The sequence below is a fragment of the Fukomys damarensis genome, unplaced genomic scaffold (genome assembly GCF_012274545.1).
Source record: "Fukomys damarensis isolate Sample0158 unplaced genomic scaffold, DMR_v1.0_HiC HiC_scaffold_19, whole genome shotgun sequence".
Taxonomy (NCBI): Eukaryota; Metazoa; Chordata; class Mammalia; order Rodentia; family Bathyergidae; genus Fukomys; species Fukomys damarensis.
The window spans coordinates 6,117,778-6,134,310 of record NW_022900931.1 but is presented as its reverse complement, the minus strand read 5'-3'; the positions used below and the strand labels follow the sequence as shown (position 1 = coordinate 6,134,310).

The window sequence follows — 16,533 nt, the reverse complement described above, 5'->3', positions numbered from 1 at the left end:
TTTTTTTTTTTTTTTTTTTTTTTTTTTTTTTTTTTGGTACCGGGATCGATCTCGGGACCTTGCGAGGCAGGCGGCGGAAGCACTGAGCTAAATCCCCGGCAGCACCTTCGTTTTACAGGCGAGGAAGGAGAATCCAGGTCGCTTGCCACAGTAGGTAGCCTCTGCCTGCCCGCTGCCTAGGGGTCACTGTCTGTCTCGGAAAGTGCCGTGGACAGGCACCTGGGACGTACTGGGGAAGGGCAAAGGGCGGCCGAGCTCAGCTGTGCGATATCCCAGCTGGCGTGGGCAAAGCCCCGCGTTGCCCAGTCTTTCACCTTTTCAAAGGTAAAAGATCTGATGTCTTCTCTCCTCTTTAATATTTTTTGAAATTATATTTAAATGGGCTATGCAAAGGAAAGTGTTGCAAAATTCCCTATGATACCAATAAAGGATTTGCTTTAAAACGAGCTGCCTGTGGGACTATAGTCCCGTAACAAGGCAGCTGAAACCGTTTTAGTGGCATCTTGGAGGCTTTGCTAGTGTAAACATCCTACTGTGCTGCCGAGGTGTGCAGTGTGTGCGGGCTGGGTGTGGCTCGGTGGTAGAGCATTTGCCTAACACGTGTGAAGCCCCAGGTTTGGTCCCCAGAAACCCCTCCAACAAAGCAAAACCCTCAAAACCCAATTGTGTATAGTATCAAGTACATACTTGATAACGAATGACTGGCTTGTGTAGTATTTACTCTTCTTTTAAAGTTAGCTACAGAACAGCTTTAGGCAGGTCCTTCAGGAGTGTTGCAGAAGAAACTTATTATAGGAGATAACAGCTCTGTGTGTGTTCTCCCTAGACACCTTCCAATGGTACAGAATGTGGCGGGGGAAGCCAATTTCTATCTATGATCCTGACTGTAGGCCTGAGTATGTGTGTATGTTTCATTTTTAACAAAAAGTTTTTAAAAAGATTAAGCTATAGAAAAAAGCTTATAAATAAAGATATGAAGAAAATCTATGGTAGAGGTAGAACGTAGCCTAACCTTTCCAAGTCAGCAGATGATCAGACTAACACGTGCTAATGTTTTTTCTGCTACACCCCTGAGTCGGATGTTGACTATTTTATCCTCCACAAGTATATAGCTTATATTGGAAGAGAACTTTAAGCATTGAAATAGAAGGGAGGAAATTTGATTGCCCTAACATTAGAAATGAATAGCCATTCAAAATTAACTAAAACATGAATTTGGAGTGAGACTAAATGAGATAAGTATCTTTATTTTGGTAAAAAATATTTTTGTACAGTTGTAATTGTGTTTGTGTTTTACCCTAGTGTTTTTACAAAAGATTCTGAAAGTTTAAAAACTTACAAAGTTAGAAAGCAAGCTTTAGTTAATACTTTTATTTTTCAGTGCTGGTGATCAGACCCAGGCAAGGCCTGTCCCGCTGAGCTATATCCCTAGTCAATTTATTATTGAAGAAAGAAAATGTATTTTCATAAATGTAGCACAGACCACTTGTGCAGTGTTTCTGAGGTCTATGGTGTTGTGAAGTTCTGGGCCTGTACGTCCATTTCACCCCTCTCTCTCCTTCCTGCACAACTCCAGTCCTGCAGTCCATGGTGAGCGCTCTGTGCAGGTGTACCATTTTTATCTCTTATTATTGTTATCGTTATTATTTTGGTGGTACTCGTGATTGAACTCAGGGCTTTACAGATCCCAGTTCTTTTTCTTTTTTCATTTTGAGACTGGGTTTACTTAATTACCGGGGCTGGCTTAAAACTTGAGATCTTCTTCTCAACTTCTCAACTAGCTGAGATTACAGGTGTGTGACTCTCTACCCAGTCCTTTTTTATCTTTTCTATTTTCTTTTTTTGTATTTTTGAAACAGGGTCTCCCTGTATTTAGTCCAAGCTGGTGACATACTCATTATGTAGCTCAAGCTGGCCTTGAACTTTTGACTCCCTGCCTCAGCCTTCCGAGTACTGGGATTACAGTCTTGCTTCACCACACCGATCTCATTTTTAAAATCTTTTCTACCATATTTTACTGTACTTTTTCTATATTTAGATATGTTTAGTTTTTACATACATAAATACTTCATTGTATTGCAGTTGCGTACAGAATTCAGTAGCATGCCATACAAGTTTGTAGCTTAGGAGAGATAGGTTGTACCATAGAGCCTAGGTGGCTGTACCATCTAGGTTATTGTAAGTTTATTCTGTGATGGCCACACAATGACACGATTGCCTAATAATAACGCTTCTCGGAACATATCCTTGTTGTTAGATGATATGGCTGTATATATGAATTTTGAAGCATAATAAGTGGAAACTTTTGAACCTCCTACTAATTTTAGAAGTAATAAGGCTAAGTGTACAATGACTCTAGTTGCTGCTGTTTTAAGTTCTCTAGGCATATTGACTTGACAACACACCTGTGAGACAAGTATTATACCTATTTTACAGATGAAAAAAACTGAGACAGAGAAACTACGTTACTTACCAGCAGTGGGTTGAAGCCCAGTAAGCTAGCTGCAAAATTTGTGATCTGCTTCTTACAGCACATGTGTGGTATTCTGTAGTTCTAGCTTGATCCATTTCCTTTCTCCTCCAGAAGTAATTACTGTCATGAGATTAGTGTTGTAAAATTCCTTTTCATTGAAAAAATAAATAGTGTCTAAGACCTCCCACAGACCATGAAAAGGGATTTACAGATCACATATTCCATAAGGAACTTATACCTAGAATATGTAAGACTTTCACTACACTCAACAATAAAAAGACATGTAGCCCAATTAGAAAATAGGCAAGCCAGGAGTGGGGGTGCATGCCTATAAGCCCAGTATGTGGGAGGCTGAGGCAGGAGGATTCCAAGTTTGAGGTCAGCCTGGACTCCATAGCAAGACCCTGTCTCAAACAAACATAAAAAATAAATAGTGTCTAAGACCTCCCACAGACCATGAAAAGGGATTTACAGATCACATATTCCATAAGGAACTTATACCTAGAATATATAAGACTTTCACTACACTAGACATGTAGCCCAATTAGAAAATAGGCAAGCCAGGAGTGGGGGTGCATGCCTGTAAGCCCAGTATGTGGGAGGCCGAGGCAGGAGGATTCCAAGTTTGAGGTCAGCCTGGACTCCATAGCAAGACCCTGTCTCAAACAAACAAAGGGGAGGAGGAAGGGAGTAAAGGTAACAGCACAGAATGCTGATGAGCACAGAGCGACAGGAACTCTCCTTAATATTGGAATTAAGTACAAGTCCTTTGGAAGACAGTTTGATGTTTTCTCACAAAATTAAACACACACTGTCAACACTTGTACTACTGTGTGTTTACCCAAAGGAGCTGAAAATTTATGTCCACATGGTAACCTGCACATGGATGTTTATAGCAACTTTATTGAGAAATGTCACAACTTGAAAGCAGCCAAGATGTCCTGCAGTAGGTAAGTGGATAAATAAACTGTTATATTCAGATAGTGTTTTTTTTAAGGCAGAATCTTGCCAAGTTGCTAGGTTGCCTAGACTAGGTTTGAATTATAATTGAGCACTAGAAATGTGCTATTAAGACATGAAAAGACACAGACAACCCTTAAATGCATATTGCTAAATAGAAGAATACAACCAGAAAAGCTTGTACTGTATGAGTCTCACTATGTCACATTCTGGAAAAGGCAAAACTGAAAGACAGAAAAAGATTAGTGTTCACAGGGCCCGAGGGCTGGGGGTGGGTGAAAAGATGGAGCACACAGTAATTTTTAGGGCAGTGAAAATACTCTGCGTGATACTTTATTAACAGATACATCATTATACACAGTCACAACCCATAGATTGATTATACAGCTCCAAGCGTGAACCCTAAAATAAACTGTAGACTTTGGGAAACAATGATGTGCCCATGAAGATCTGTGTTTGTTTTCTTTGTTTTTGTTTTTGTTTTTTTTGTTTGTTTTTTTGAGACAGGGTCTCACTATGTAGTTTAGGCTGGCTTTGAACTCTATTGTAGCCCAGGATGGTCTCAAACTCACAGGATCCTCCTGCCTCTGCCTCCAGAGTGCTGGGATTACAGGTGTGCGCCACCGTGCAGAGCTCTGTGAAGACCCATTGACTAGAACTAATGTACCACTCTGGCGCGGGAGGCAGATGGCTGGGGGAGCTACGAGTGTGTGCAGCAGAGCCAATGAAGGCTGGCAGTGTTGGTCAGAGGAGATGGTTGGAGTGTATGAAACTCTGTTTGCATCTTAAGCCTCCTGTTTGTTACTTACATCATGATTATGGGTCAATACAAATAGAGATTTCCAAAGGTGCACTTATGCACATCTCACCCACAACTGAGCAATGTCAATTTTCTGTAGCGAAGAACATTACTATTTTGGTGAGGGGTAGTGCTACAGAGAGGGGTTAGGAGCTAACCATTTACAGCTGGGTGTGGTGGTGCACACCTGTAATCCCAACACTGTGGGAGGCTGAGGCAGGAGGATCAATAAGTTCAAGCCTAGCGTGGGCAATTTATCAAGACCCTGTCTCAAAATTTAAAAAATATATTTAGAAAGGACCAAGGATGGGCTCAGTGTGGGCTCAATTCCTAGTGTTGGAGAGAGAGAGAGAGCTGACCACTTACCTAGAGCCCTCTGTGTCTGTCCTTGATGCTGGTGAATGTTAAATTGAGGTGAATTTGAAGCCTTCAGCGTTTAAAGTTCTCATGTAGTTGTGAATAAAGTAAGAAATACAGAATTTCTTATTCCAGCTCAGTTTTCTTCTGTTCCCTTCCTCCCTACTGCCATTCCAGTTTTGACCCCAGGTTGGTTGGTTTGTTTATTGATGGTACTGGGGATGAACTCAGTGCCTTGCACTGAGCTACATCAACAGCCCTTTTTTTATTTCTTATTTTGAGACGCAGTCTTGCTAAATTGCCTAGGCTGCCCTTGAGCTCCTAACCTTCCTGCCTCAGCCTCATTAGGTGAGACAAGCTAACACGGAATGGTGGAGGAGGTGAGGTACCCTGGGGTTAAAGCTCCCTGCCTAGGATGGGCTGTGTTCTGTTACACTCACTGTCTTTCCCTCTTCCCCTTCTTAGTCTCTGACAAGGGACTTGTTTCTATAATTTTGTCATTTCAAGAAAGAGATATAAATGCAAGTGTAGAGTATATAAACTTTTGGATAAGCTTTTTATTCCTCGGCGAGTTTCCTTGAGGTTTATCTAGGTTATCAAATCATTATGTTTCTTCCTTTTTATTTCAGAGGGATGTTCCACACTATGAATGTATCATAATTGATAAACCATTCACGCCCTGCAGTACTTCCTGGTTGTTTGGGTTTGTTAAAAATAAACTATGTCCAGGTGTGGTGACATAAGCCTGTAATCCCAGCACTCAGGAGGCTGAGGCAGGAAGATCACTGTGAGTTCAAGGCCAGCCTGGGCTACATAGCAAGTTCAAGGCCAGTCTGAACTATATAGAAATCCTGTTTTAAATAAGGCCAGCCTAAGCAACTCAGACCCTGCCTCAAAATTAAGATTAAAAAAATTTAAAAGGGCTGGGGATGTAGCTCACTGGTAAAGCACTTGCCTATCATGTGCAAGGTCTTAGGTTCAATCTCCAGTACTAAAAAAAAAAGTACGTCTTTTGTATTAACATAACTCTTCATTTCTGCAATGCTGGGTTATGTGATTGTTGCATAGCTAGTTTAAGAAACTGCCAAATTGTTTTCCACAACTGTGCCATTTTACAGTTATCATGAGCAGTGTGTGAGTGATTTGGTTTCTCCACGTACCTCTTCTGCATTTGGGGCAGCAACCTTACTCAAGCCATTCTGCTAGGCATGCACAGTGGTACCTTGGCTCACAAACAGTTTGGTTTGCAAAAAGAAGTGTTTGGCAAAATTTTTTGTTTGCAGACTCTGTATCAGGTGACATGCAGGAGTATGGGCATCTTTCTCCCACAAACACAAACGTGGCCATCTTTTCCAAAGTCACAGAGCAAAGTAGGTTCATGGACTGAGGTGCTAATGTATAGGCCCAGTGTAGCTTTACATTGCATTTCTCTCCTGGCTGGTGTCTTAGTCTCTTGTCCTCTGCCATCACAGAATAACACAGACTGGGAATTTAGAAACAGGAGAAGTTTACTCGGCTTGTAGTTCTGAAGGCTGGGACACCCAAGAGCATGATGCTGGCACCTGAAGAGCCTCCAATCCCATAGCTGAAGCAGAAGGGCATGCGGTTCTGTGCAATGGAGAAGGGACTAAAGTTATCCTTTCATGAGGCCCTCACTCCAGAGATAATTTATTCCTGAGCTAAGAGCTTTAATCCATCCATGAGACAAGAGTGTGAGGTGTGAGGCAGCTGTTTTCCCCGATGGCAAGGATGGGGGTAGGGAAGGGAAGGAGAGGAGAGGAGAAAGAACAAGAGAGATATCCAACATGGAAGCCACAAATAGGACTATTTTAGAAATAATCTCACTTTTACCACATTTTATGCTGAAGGGAGTCAGTCAATCCAGACCACCCTCAAAAGGTGAGGATTCCACAAGGGCACGGATACCAGGAAGTGTGGGTTATTAGGGGCCATAGAAGGGCTTGCCTATCAGAATGTCTATTTGATTTTTTGGATTCTAATGCTCTGATGAAAAACCTTATCTCTTTATCTGTTGTTGTCTCTCTTTTAGACATTCCTTCAACTTAGGATTCATAGTTATCTTAAAGTTCTCATCTGCTAGCTAATTATGATACCTACCTAGATTATCCCTGGGTCTTCTTCAGTTGACTGTTTTATCTCTCAGTTGTCATTTGGTTTTTCCTGTTTCTTCTAATGTTTGGTAACAATTATAAGCTGGACAACATGGACAGTAAGTTATAGATAATGTCTCAGCAGGCCCGGAGGCTTGAATTTAGCCTTCAGTCAGTTCACTTATTATAGTTTTGCCCACATTTTTAAAGTATAGTCTTTAATCTTAGGGTGATGTTTTTCTAGATAATCTTCACTGAATTCCTGGACTATGCAGAGGAAACTTGTTTCCTCTGCTCTGACCAGTCTTCATCATCTCCCTGAACTTACAGCTGAATTTCCCTGTCAACTCTCAGCTCCCTGAAGCTGGTGTGTGTGTGTGTGTGTGTGTTACTGGGGATGGAATCCATGGCTTCACCCAAGTGCTTTATTACCCAGTTGTATCCCCAAACCTCTTTTTAAAAGTTCTTTTTAAAAAAGTTGAGTCATATCTCACCAAATTTCCCAGACTGGCCTCAGACTTGCAATCCTGCTGTCTCAGCCTCCCAGGTTACTATCGTTACAGGCGTGTGCTGCCGAGCCTGGCTGAGGAGGATCTTTATGACATTAAAGCTCCTTCCCTGTGGCTTCCTTCATTTCAGTTGCTCCCCTTCAAGTCCCACTCACACGAGCAACCTTAAAGTCCAGTTTCTGCCTCCTACCTGCATTAAGATTGCTGGGTTTTTTTTGCCTTGGATTTTCCTTCCCCAGATTGCATTCTGGAAGATGCCCTAGGGAGAAAATCCAGGTGAATATAGGATAGGGCTCGCTCACTTTCTCTCTCTCTCTCTCTCTCTCTCTCTCTCTCTCTCTGTCTCTCTGTCTCTCTCTTGTACTGTGGATCAAACTCGGATCCTTGCGCTTGCAAGGCAGGCAGCAGAACCACTGAGTTAAATCCCCAGCCCTAGAGCTCACTTCTCAAGAACCACAGTCCTGCACTGATTGCTCTTTATTCATAGTTGTTATTGTATATGTTTTATCCTTTTTTTATGGTGGGAAGAGGATAAGTCCAATACCAGCTACTTCCTCATGGCTGAAACTTGAAGTCCTCAAAGTGCCTTAGGTGGGCTCCCATTTAACCAGCCACATTTTTATTTCCACGAAAGCTACTTGTTTTCCTTAATGAGCAATTCACATTTCATAACACCATATCCTCTTGCCTTTGGGAGGTATTGTTGTGGCAGAGCAGAGAAACTTAGGACTATAGCCAAGTGTTACAGCTCAGTGTTGCAGCCAAGTGCCACAGCTCTGAGGCACAGCCAAGCTTTACAGCTCCGTGTGGCAGCTCTGGGTCACAGCTCTCATAATTTGAAGACTTGAGAATCCACTGGTCAGTAGGAGTTGGAGAAAAATCCTTTACTATGCTCCTGGAGAGCTCAGAAGATTCTGAGTACTTTACCAGAAATGAGAACCTCCTTATATAGGGATCTACTGGGTAGGCTAGCATGCTCAATGAAGCAGGGGGGTGGAGTTACAGAACATTCCTGAAATAAAGGGAAGAGTTACAGAACACTCCTGGAACACTGGTGTGAGCATGCTCACTGAAGCAGGGGGCGGAGTTATAGAACATTCCTGAGAGAGGGCAGAGCTTGACAGAACCTTCTTGTGAGGGGACAGAGCTTAACAGAACATTCCTGAAAGGCCACACAGTTCAAATAGCCACAAACCATTTTGATACTTTGGGCAGCAGCCCAGCAGCACAAACTTACATTCCCAAATAAAACATTCTGTGGAAAAAAAAAAAAAATGGAGGCAAGGCGAGGCCTGTCTTACTGTATAGCACTTCTCTATCAGTATTTATTTAAAGTCTCCTATCACCTGATCTATAAACTCTGTAGTCTGAGTTCTTTGTTTATTCAGTTTGTTGCCGCTCTTTCTGGTACTGTTGTCCTCCAGTGTTTGACCAGTTCTGACCAAGAGCTCAGGTCCATATTTGAGATTTTCTAATAGAGTCTCCTTGAGAGCCTTTGTGCCCTTTGGAGCGCCGCTAGTCTGGAAGAGTCAGGATAGGACACGGTACGTGGTAGACAGACTGCTGCTGGTCAGACTGGGGGCGCGGTGCTCCCCCGTTCCTGCTGGGTGTTGCTGCTCGTCCAACACTGCTCTGGCCGGGATTCCCATGTCTGTTCTCACCTGCGGGCGATGCATCGATTCTTGTCTGTCACAGACAGAGAGAGAGAGGAGTTCAGCCGTCTTTTCGTTTTACACGAATCTCCACCGGATCATCCTGGTAGCCAGGGTTCCCTCCCCGGATCCGTCACTTGCATGAACAACCAGAGGTCCTCTGCCTTTCAGAGCGAGTCCGTACTGCCTGTATCTGACTTGATTTCCTCTCTCAGCCTCTTCCTATTTGCCTTCCCTTTGTGAATTCCTCACAGCTGCTGGTCCGACGAGGGCACCACTTGTTACAGCACGATTATGGGTTTGTTATTCAGATGGACTTTCTTTTATCACTGTGGTTTGGGGTAGGAGAGGGACTGTACACCGGAGGCAGGCTGATGTCTGGACCTGGTGGCTTCCAAGAACCCTCTGCTGTCCTGACACTGAAAGCTGGCTTGGCTCAGCATAGAATTGAATCACGTCGGCTTCCTCTCAAGTTGTGTAGAACATTAATTACTTCACTGTTCTACTACTGTTACTAAGTGGATATTAAGTATTTCATGCTGAGGCCATTCTGATTCTTTATTATTTTTAAGTAACCTATTTTTTTCCTTAATACTTACTTTATTCTTAAAAGTCAAAAAATCCTCCCCAAATTAACATATACATGTTATTCCAGCATGTAGGAGGCTGAGGCAGGAGGATCACAAGTTTGAGTCAAGCCTGGGAAACTTAGCAAAACCCTCAAAATAAAAAGGGCTGAAGGTATAGCTTGGTGGTAAAGTCCCTAGGTTCAAGCCCCAGTACCAGGAAACAAAACAAAATAAAATGGCACCCCCCCAAAAAAAACAACAAAAGCCTCTTCTGGGTGTCCACACAGAGACCCTTTGTGCTGCTTTTGCCTCATGTTAATTTAAAACCACGTGTTCTAAAAAGTTCTAAAACTTTCTTCCCTTCAGGGTATATTCCTTTTTCTATTTCTTCTCTCTGTCTTCCTCTAGATATTCTTTGCTTTCTTTTTACTGGGGATCGAACTCAGGACCTTGCGCTTACAAGTCAGGCACAGTGCCGCTGAGCTAAATCCCCAAGCCTAGACATTTTTATATATTCAATTTAGTCTTCCAGATTTGTCCTCCATAACTCTCATACCTTTACTATCATTTTCTTTTATTCTTCTCTCTTTTTTTGTGGGGGGAGCTTTGAGACAGGGTCTCACTCTGTAGTTGAGACTGACCTGGAACTCACTATGTAGCCCAGGCTGGTCTCGAACTCACAGTGATCCTCCTGCCTCAGCCTCCCGAGTGCTGGGATTACAGGCTTGCGGCACCACGCCCGGCCTTTTACTATCATTTTCATTCTTCACCCTTTTCTCTGCAAAAGGAGGAAATTTCATGGTCTTCTCATTTAATTCACCCCTTGAGGGTTTGTTTTTCTTTGAGTATCTAATCTGCTATTAAACTATTAACCCCTTCCACTTCATTTTACATTTTGGTTATTGTCCTATACAGTTATAGTTTTACTACCACCTGCCGGGATTTCACAGATACAGCATCCTCTTGAATGTTGCTGATGACATGAAACAGAAGATTTCTATTTTTCCCACTTCTGGCACCAGTGTGGCAGAGCAGACCGTGCTGAGCCCATCGCACTGAGACCTGTGTGTGCTGCGTGTCTTTCCCCAGGCCTCCTCCTCCTCTGTCCTCCTACAGAAATGTTTCTTCCCTGCTGGGTGTTAAGATGGGCACTCATGTACTCTTTAAGTGCCTGTGCAAATGCTTTAGACCTGAAAGAGGAGACAGAATGGTTTACTGTTTTAAAAACAGCTTTATTGATACATAGTTGACAGCCAACAGATTGTACCTGTTGGACAGTTTTAGCACATTGCATACCCGTGAATCCATTGGCAAAATTTTAAGAGAATGAACCTATCGCCCCCAATTTTTCTCAATCCCTTTTATAATCTCTTTTTTTCTTATCTCTCCCTGTCTGTACGGCTGGCTGGGTATGAACTTGGGATCCTACCGCCTTGGCCTCCCAAACTGCTGTGGTTCCCGGTGTGCGCCATCGAGCTTGACTCTGTGATCAGCTTTGAGTTCATTTTCGTATAAGGTTTGAGATAGAAATCAGTCTATTTTTCCCACCTAAACAGGTAACTGCCCCAGAGCCATTTACTCTTCCTGAGCTAAACATCATCCCCTGCCTCTCATCTTTGCACTTTCGCTTGCAGTGAGTTGGTAACGAGTATGTCTGTGTCTTGCTCTGTCCCACTAACCTGTCTTAATACGAGCAATCTCGTCGTCTTGATTACTGCTCATATTTATTTTCCTTTTTCAAAATTGTTTGGCTATTCTAGGTCTTTTGTATTTCCATAAGAATTTTAGAAACAACGTGTTGATTTTACAGAAAAGAAATGTGATGGAATTTATTGCAGTTACACAGAGCTTACATATCACTTGGGGGAGGCATTGGCATCTTACTTTTGGCAGACTTTTTCACTAATTATTTATATTTTGGATGCTATTATTGGTTCTTTAAAATTTTTTTAGTTTCCAATTGTTTATTGATGATGTGTAGAAATAGAATTTTTTTTTGAGGCAGGGTCTTGCTTTGTAGTTCAGGCTGGCCCTGAACTATGTAGTCCAGGCTGGTCTCGAACTTGCAGCACTCCTCCTGCCTCAGCCTCCCGAGTGCTGGGAGAGTAAAGTGTGTGCCACCATGCCCGGCTAGTTTTTTCTTGTTTTGTTTTGTTTTGAATGCAGTACTGGGGATTGAACCCAGGGCTTTGCACTGTGCTATACTTCCAACCTTTTTGTTTTTTTTCCTGGGCACATAGTCTTCCTGAGTTGCCCAGGTGGGGATTGAACTTGTGACCCTCCTGCCTTGGTCTCCATGAGTGCTGAAATTACACTCATGCAGCCCTATGCTCAGTTTACAATTAATTTTATATAGAAATCTTTTATCCTTTAACCTTGCTAAATACTAGTAGCTTTTTGGATGATCCCATAGGATTTTATAAACAATCTTATTGTTTGCAAATACAGTTTTATTCCTTCCTTTCCATTTTGTCTTTTACTTCTCTTTCTTTACTTGGATCGCTGGCTGGAGCTCCAGGACAGTATTGTGTAGCGTGATGAAGACAGACATCGTCCCTTATTCCTGAGTTTGTTGAGAAAGCATTCAGTACTTCAATTACTGACTGTGTTATTAGCTGGAGGCTTTTCATTGGCGCCCCATCAAGTGGAAGATATTTTCATCTACTAGTTTGTTGAGAGTTTTAAATTATTTTTCCAGGAATAGATGTTGCTTTTGTCAAACATATTTGCGTCCTAGTAAGATGACCATGTAGTTTTTCTTTTTCCATTTATTAATATGACAAATTTAATGGATGGGTTTTTGTGTGTTGAACAAACCTTGCACTCTTGGAATGAAACTCCACCGGAATGTTTTCTCCTTTTCGTGTGTTGTTGGTTTCCATTTGATAAGATTTTGTTGTTAGATAATTGTTGCACCTATAGTATAAGGGATTTCTACCTGTATTTTTATCATCCTTGTCTGGTTTGGGGATATGTTCCTTCCCCTTCCTAGCAGTTTTCGTATGGGATTTGTATTATTTCTTTTTGTGAGAGTTTGGTAGAATTCACTAATGAAGCTACGTGGGTCTGAAGCTTTCTTTGTGGGAAAGTTAATTAAATCAGTGTTTTTGGAAGACATAGTGCTTTTCCTGCATGAACCTATTTCGTGTGTTTTACGAGTTTTACCAACTTTCATCTGTGTTGTCGAACTTATTGGCATAATATTGTTCATAATATTTCCTAATGTACCAGAGTGGCAGAGTAGACACTGAGACTCTTTCTATAAGACTTCATGCGTGATTCCTTGTAGGGTAGGGCAGCAAGTAGGGTGAGAGAGGGAGCTGGAGATGGAATGGCAGATTTGCAAAGTATTTGGACTGTTAGGTTTCATCATCCTTATGGATATTTGGATACTAGGAAAAGGGTGAGATATGTTCACAGATCAATGATTCTGAAGCTGAGGCTCTGGGAACCATCTGCCTTGGGTTTAGGCAAGGGAGTGGGGAGCACTGTCTGTGGGTTATTTTATATTTATTTTTATTTATTTACTTTTTTTTTTGGTTTTTTGAGACAGGGTCTCATTGTGTAGCTGAGACTGACCTGGAACTCACTATGCAGCCCAGGCTGGTCTCAAACTCACAGCGATCCTCCTGCCTCAGCCTCGTGAGTGCTGGGATTACAGGCGTGCGGCACCACACCTGGCTTTTCTTTGATATTTAATTTTTAGTTTTTTAAAGTAGAAACTGAGGTCAGTAATTTGAGGCCTTTATTTTCTAATATAGGTATTCAGTGCTATAAATTTCTATGTATTTCATGAGGACTAAAATTTATTTTGATATTTAAAATTTCATTCAGCTGAAATATTTTTCTGACCTCCCTTTGACTTTTGTTTCACTCATATGTCATTGTATGTGTGTTTAAGTTTAAGGTGTGTTTAGTTTCTCCTTTTTTTTTGGTACCGGGGATCGAACTCAGGACCTTTTGCTTGCAAGGCAGGCAAGTGGAACCACTAAGCCAAATCCCCAGCCCATGTTTAGTTTCAAAATATTTGGAGATTCTTCCAGGGATCTTTTGTTAATGACTGCTAATTTTTAATTCCACTGTGGTCAAAGAACCTACTTGAAATGCATTTTATCTTTTAAATGTATAGAAACCAGGTCCAAGATATGATTTGTCTCATTATATGCATGTGAAACTAAGGCACCCCTCAGTTTTTGTTTTTGTTTTTGTGCTGGGGATCGAACTTAGGACCCTGCACTTGCAAGCGAGGTGCAGCATCCCTGAGCTAAACCCCCGGCCCCGCCCCTCAGTTTTAACCACCATAGACACGCTGGTTTCTTTTTACAGTGTAGATACACAATTATTACTTAGTTGCATTTATAGTAATTTGGAGGAGGTGGAAGTTGCCCTTCCAGTCAGGGCCCTCCCGAGCTGCTCCAAGTCGGGCTCTGTGACCCGTTTACTGAGCCAGCCCCTCAGCGTTTTACCTGGCCCCAGATAGAAGCTCGGCGAACACTGGATAAATGAACGGCACTTAGATGTTGTTAGGCTCTGTTCTTGTTTTCGAATCAGAACGTATGCCTTTGGAATTGCGCAACAAGACTGAATCCTAAACACCTTTGTGTTTTGGGTCTACAGGTCAGAGTTTGGCATCGTGCGGTCGCCCGGTCAGCACTGGTGGTAGGAACTGAACCAAGGAGGTACCTGCATGGAGGTGCAACCTCTGACTGGGGGCGTTTCCAGCCTCTCTGAGGCCCCCGAAAGTCTTCTCTGGCTAAGAATGAAGAGGCTGCCCTGTCATAAAGCCCCCTAAGACATGATGTCACACACAGACACCCCTCTGTCTGCCGAAGGAGGGGCCTCTCCCTTTGACTTCCAGGAGTGGCTGGGGTCCCGTGCTCTTCTCAGGGTTGGTCCAGGAGCCTGAGGAGAGGAGAGGTGGGTAGGCTGCCTGGACATTGATACAGCCAAAGAGTTTTCTGCCAATCAACAGAGCACCGCTGAGGCTGGTGTATTTGGTAAGTAAGTAGCCTTATGTTTTTTAGCCCTTGCTACTTGGCCTGTACGACCGTCTGCCTTTCCTCTCCCTTAAGACTCGTTTTCCTTTCCTTCCATGAACTCCTTTAGGAAGAGCCCAACTTTCACACCAAGGTATAAATGACCGACAGAGCCTTCTGTGGAGTACACTGCTAGCAGCATTCTCAGTACGGCACAACAGGTTGCTTTAAAACTCTGACCCGGGCTCTGAGCAGTAGGAATGGGCGGCAGCCACGTGGTGATTCACTCACCTGGTCCTTGAGCTGCTGCTCTCTCAGGCTTGAGACCAATTTCTAGGGCTTCGGCCGTGGCAGGTTTACTGTGGTCTCTGGAGAGCCTCCTTGCTGGGGGACACTGGAATGCCCCAAGGGCGGGGAGGCCGGCCGCGCCAACCAGCTCAGGTGCTCAGGAGCCTTCGTGCATGGAGTGGAGAGGGACATTCGGGCAGAGAATGAGGAATGCAGAGGCCCAGAACGGAGCGTCTGGAAGCGGAAGTCGAGTCTGTCGTTTGTTAGCAGCCTCTGAGGCAGGGAGTGGGATGAGCACCAGGATGAGGCTTGCTCTGCTAAGGGAGGCGCCCGGCAGGACCTGGAGCAACACAGAAGCTTAGGCCAGGCAGAGGAAGACAGGAAGAAGACAAGGGCGCAAGATGTCAAGGCACGGGACAGAAGGTGACTGGAGGGTCAGGGAGGCCTGCGGTGCCTGGCAGAGAAGGGGCCGAGGCCAGAGAACGGGCGTTGGGTTTGGTGGCCTTGGTGAGGGGCTTAAGGGGCCAGAAATGGGGTGCAGTGGGCTGTAGAGGGCTGGGAGAGCAGTGAACACATCAGCCTTGGACAGTGTTTGGGATGCGCAGGGTTGTCGGTTCAAGGGAGAGACTTTCTTTTTTAATGGAAGAGATGAGTGATGTGTTGAAGTGCTAATGGGAAGGACCCAGAAAAGAGGGAAAAGCAGAAGGAACGTGCAGGCGTGAGCGGCTCCCTGAAGGTACAGACTGCAGCGGGAGACGGAGCTGTGCAGGAGTAGGGCTCGCCTTGGAGAAGGGGAGACGGCGGGCAGCCTGCTCTACAGGAAGAGGAGGCAGCCTGCGGGCAGCAGAGGGAGGGCGGTTTCCTCTGCTGTTCAGGGAGGCCTGCGGTGCCTGGCAGAGAAGGGGCCGAGGCCAGAGAACGGGCGTTGGGTTTGGTGGCCTTGGTGAGAGGCTTAAGGGGCCAGAAATGGGGTGCAGTGGGCTGTAGAGTGAGGGCTGGGAGAGCAGTGAACACATCAGCCTTGGACAGTGTTTGTGATGCGCAGGGTTGTCGGTTCAAGGGAGAGACTTTCTTTTTTAATGGAAGAGATGAGTGATGTGTTGGAGTGCTAATGGGAAGGACCCAGAAAAGAGGGAAAAGCAGAAGGAACGTGCAGGCGTGAGCGACTCCCTGAAGGTACAGACTGCAGCGGGAGATGGAGCTGTGCAGGAGTAGGGCTCACCTTGGAGGAGGGGAGACGGCGGGCAGCCTGCGGGCAGCAGAGGGAGGGCAGTTTCCTCTGCTCTCTTCCAAGCAGAATGTGAGGAAAGCAGAGGTGGGACGCCCCTGTGGAGGGTGGGAGCGGACCTGGGAGATGGAGGCTTCACTGGGCGGTCCAGAGGGGCCCTCTCACGTTGGAGACCTTGACTTCATAAGGATGTCATTCTGGGTGCATTTCTAATAGCATGGTGGGATTTCAGACAACGGTATCTTGAGGGGGCAAGGAAATCACCACTCTCAGAATTATTTTTGTATGCTGCATAAAACAGAAAGACACTTTGAAGTTTTGGTAGTTTTATTTACTATGATAATTAGCCACTTACACCTGGGGACATTTCGTGCCAAATGTCCAGTGGAGCTGTGCCTTTTTCTTGAATCTGTCCCAGCCCTCCTCCTCCATCATGATTTGCTGGTCTGACCTCTAACTCTCGGGACACTGAAACAAGCTTTCAGGTACTCAGATCTTTGAGGAGAAATTCCTGAGCACTTTCCTTGCTCCTAGTGAATCTGGCTTCCAGCTGTGACCGGCAGCCTCCCAGGCTGGGCTGTGGGTAGGGTCTTGCCCTTCCCAACCATCCC

At 44.2% G+C, this 16,533-nt stretch overlaps 1 protein-coding gene across 1 annotated transcript in view; it reads left to right on the top strand.

Moving 5' to 3' along the window:
• The window catches only part of LOC104869320, a 31,584-nt gene that overhangs the window by 8,086 nt on the left and 6,965 nt on the right, over nt 1-16,533 (top strand). The window contains exons 2-3 of the mRNA XM_033765933.1: nt 3,321-3,423; nt 14,048-14,427. The gene's annotated coding sequence lies outside the window, so the exon portion shown is untranslated. The remainder of the gene's footprint in view (nt 1-3,320; nt 3,424-14,047; nt 14,428-16,533) is intronic.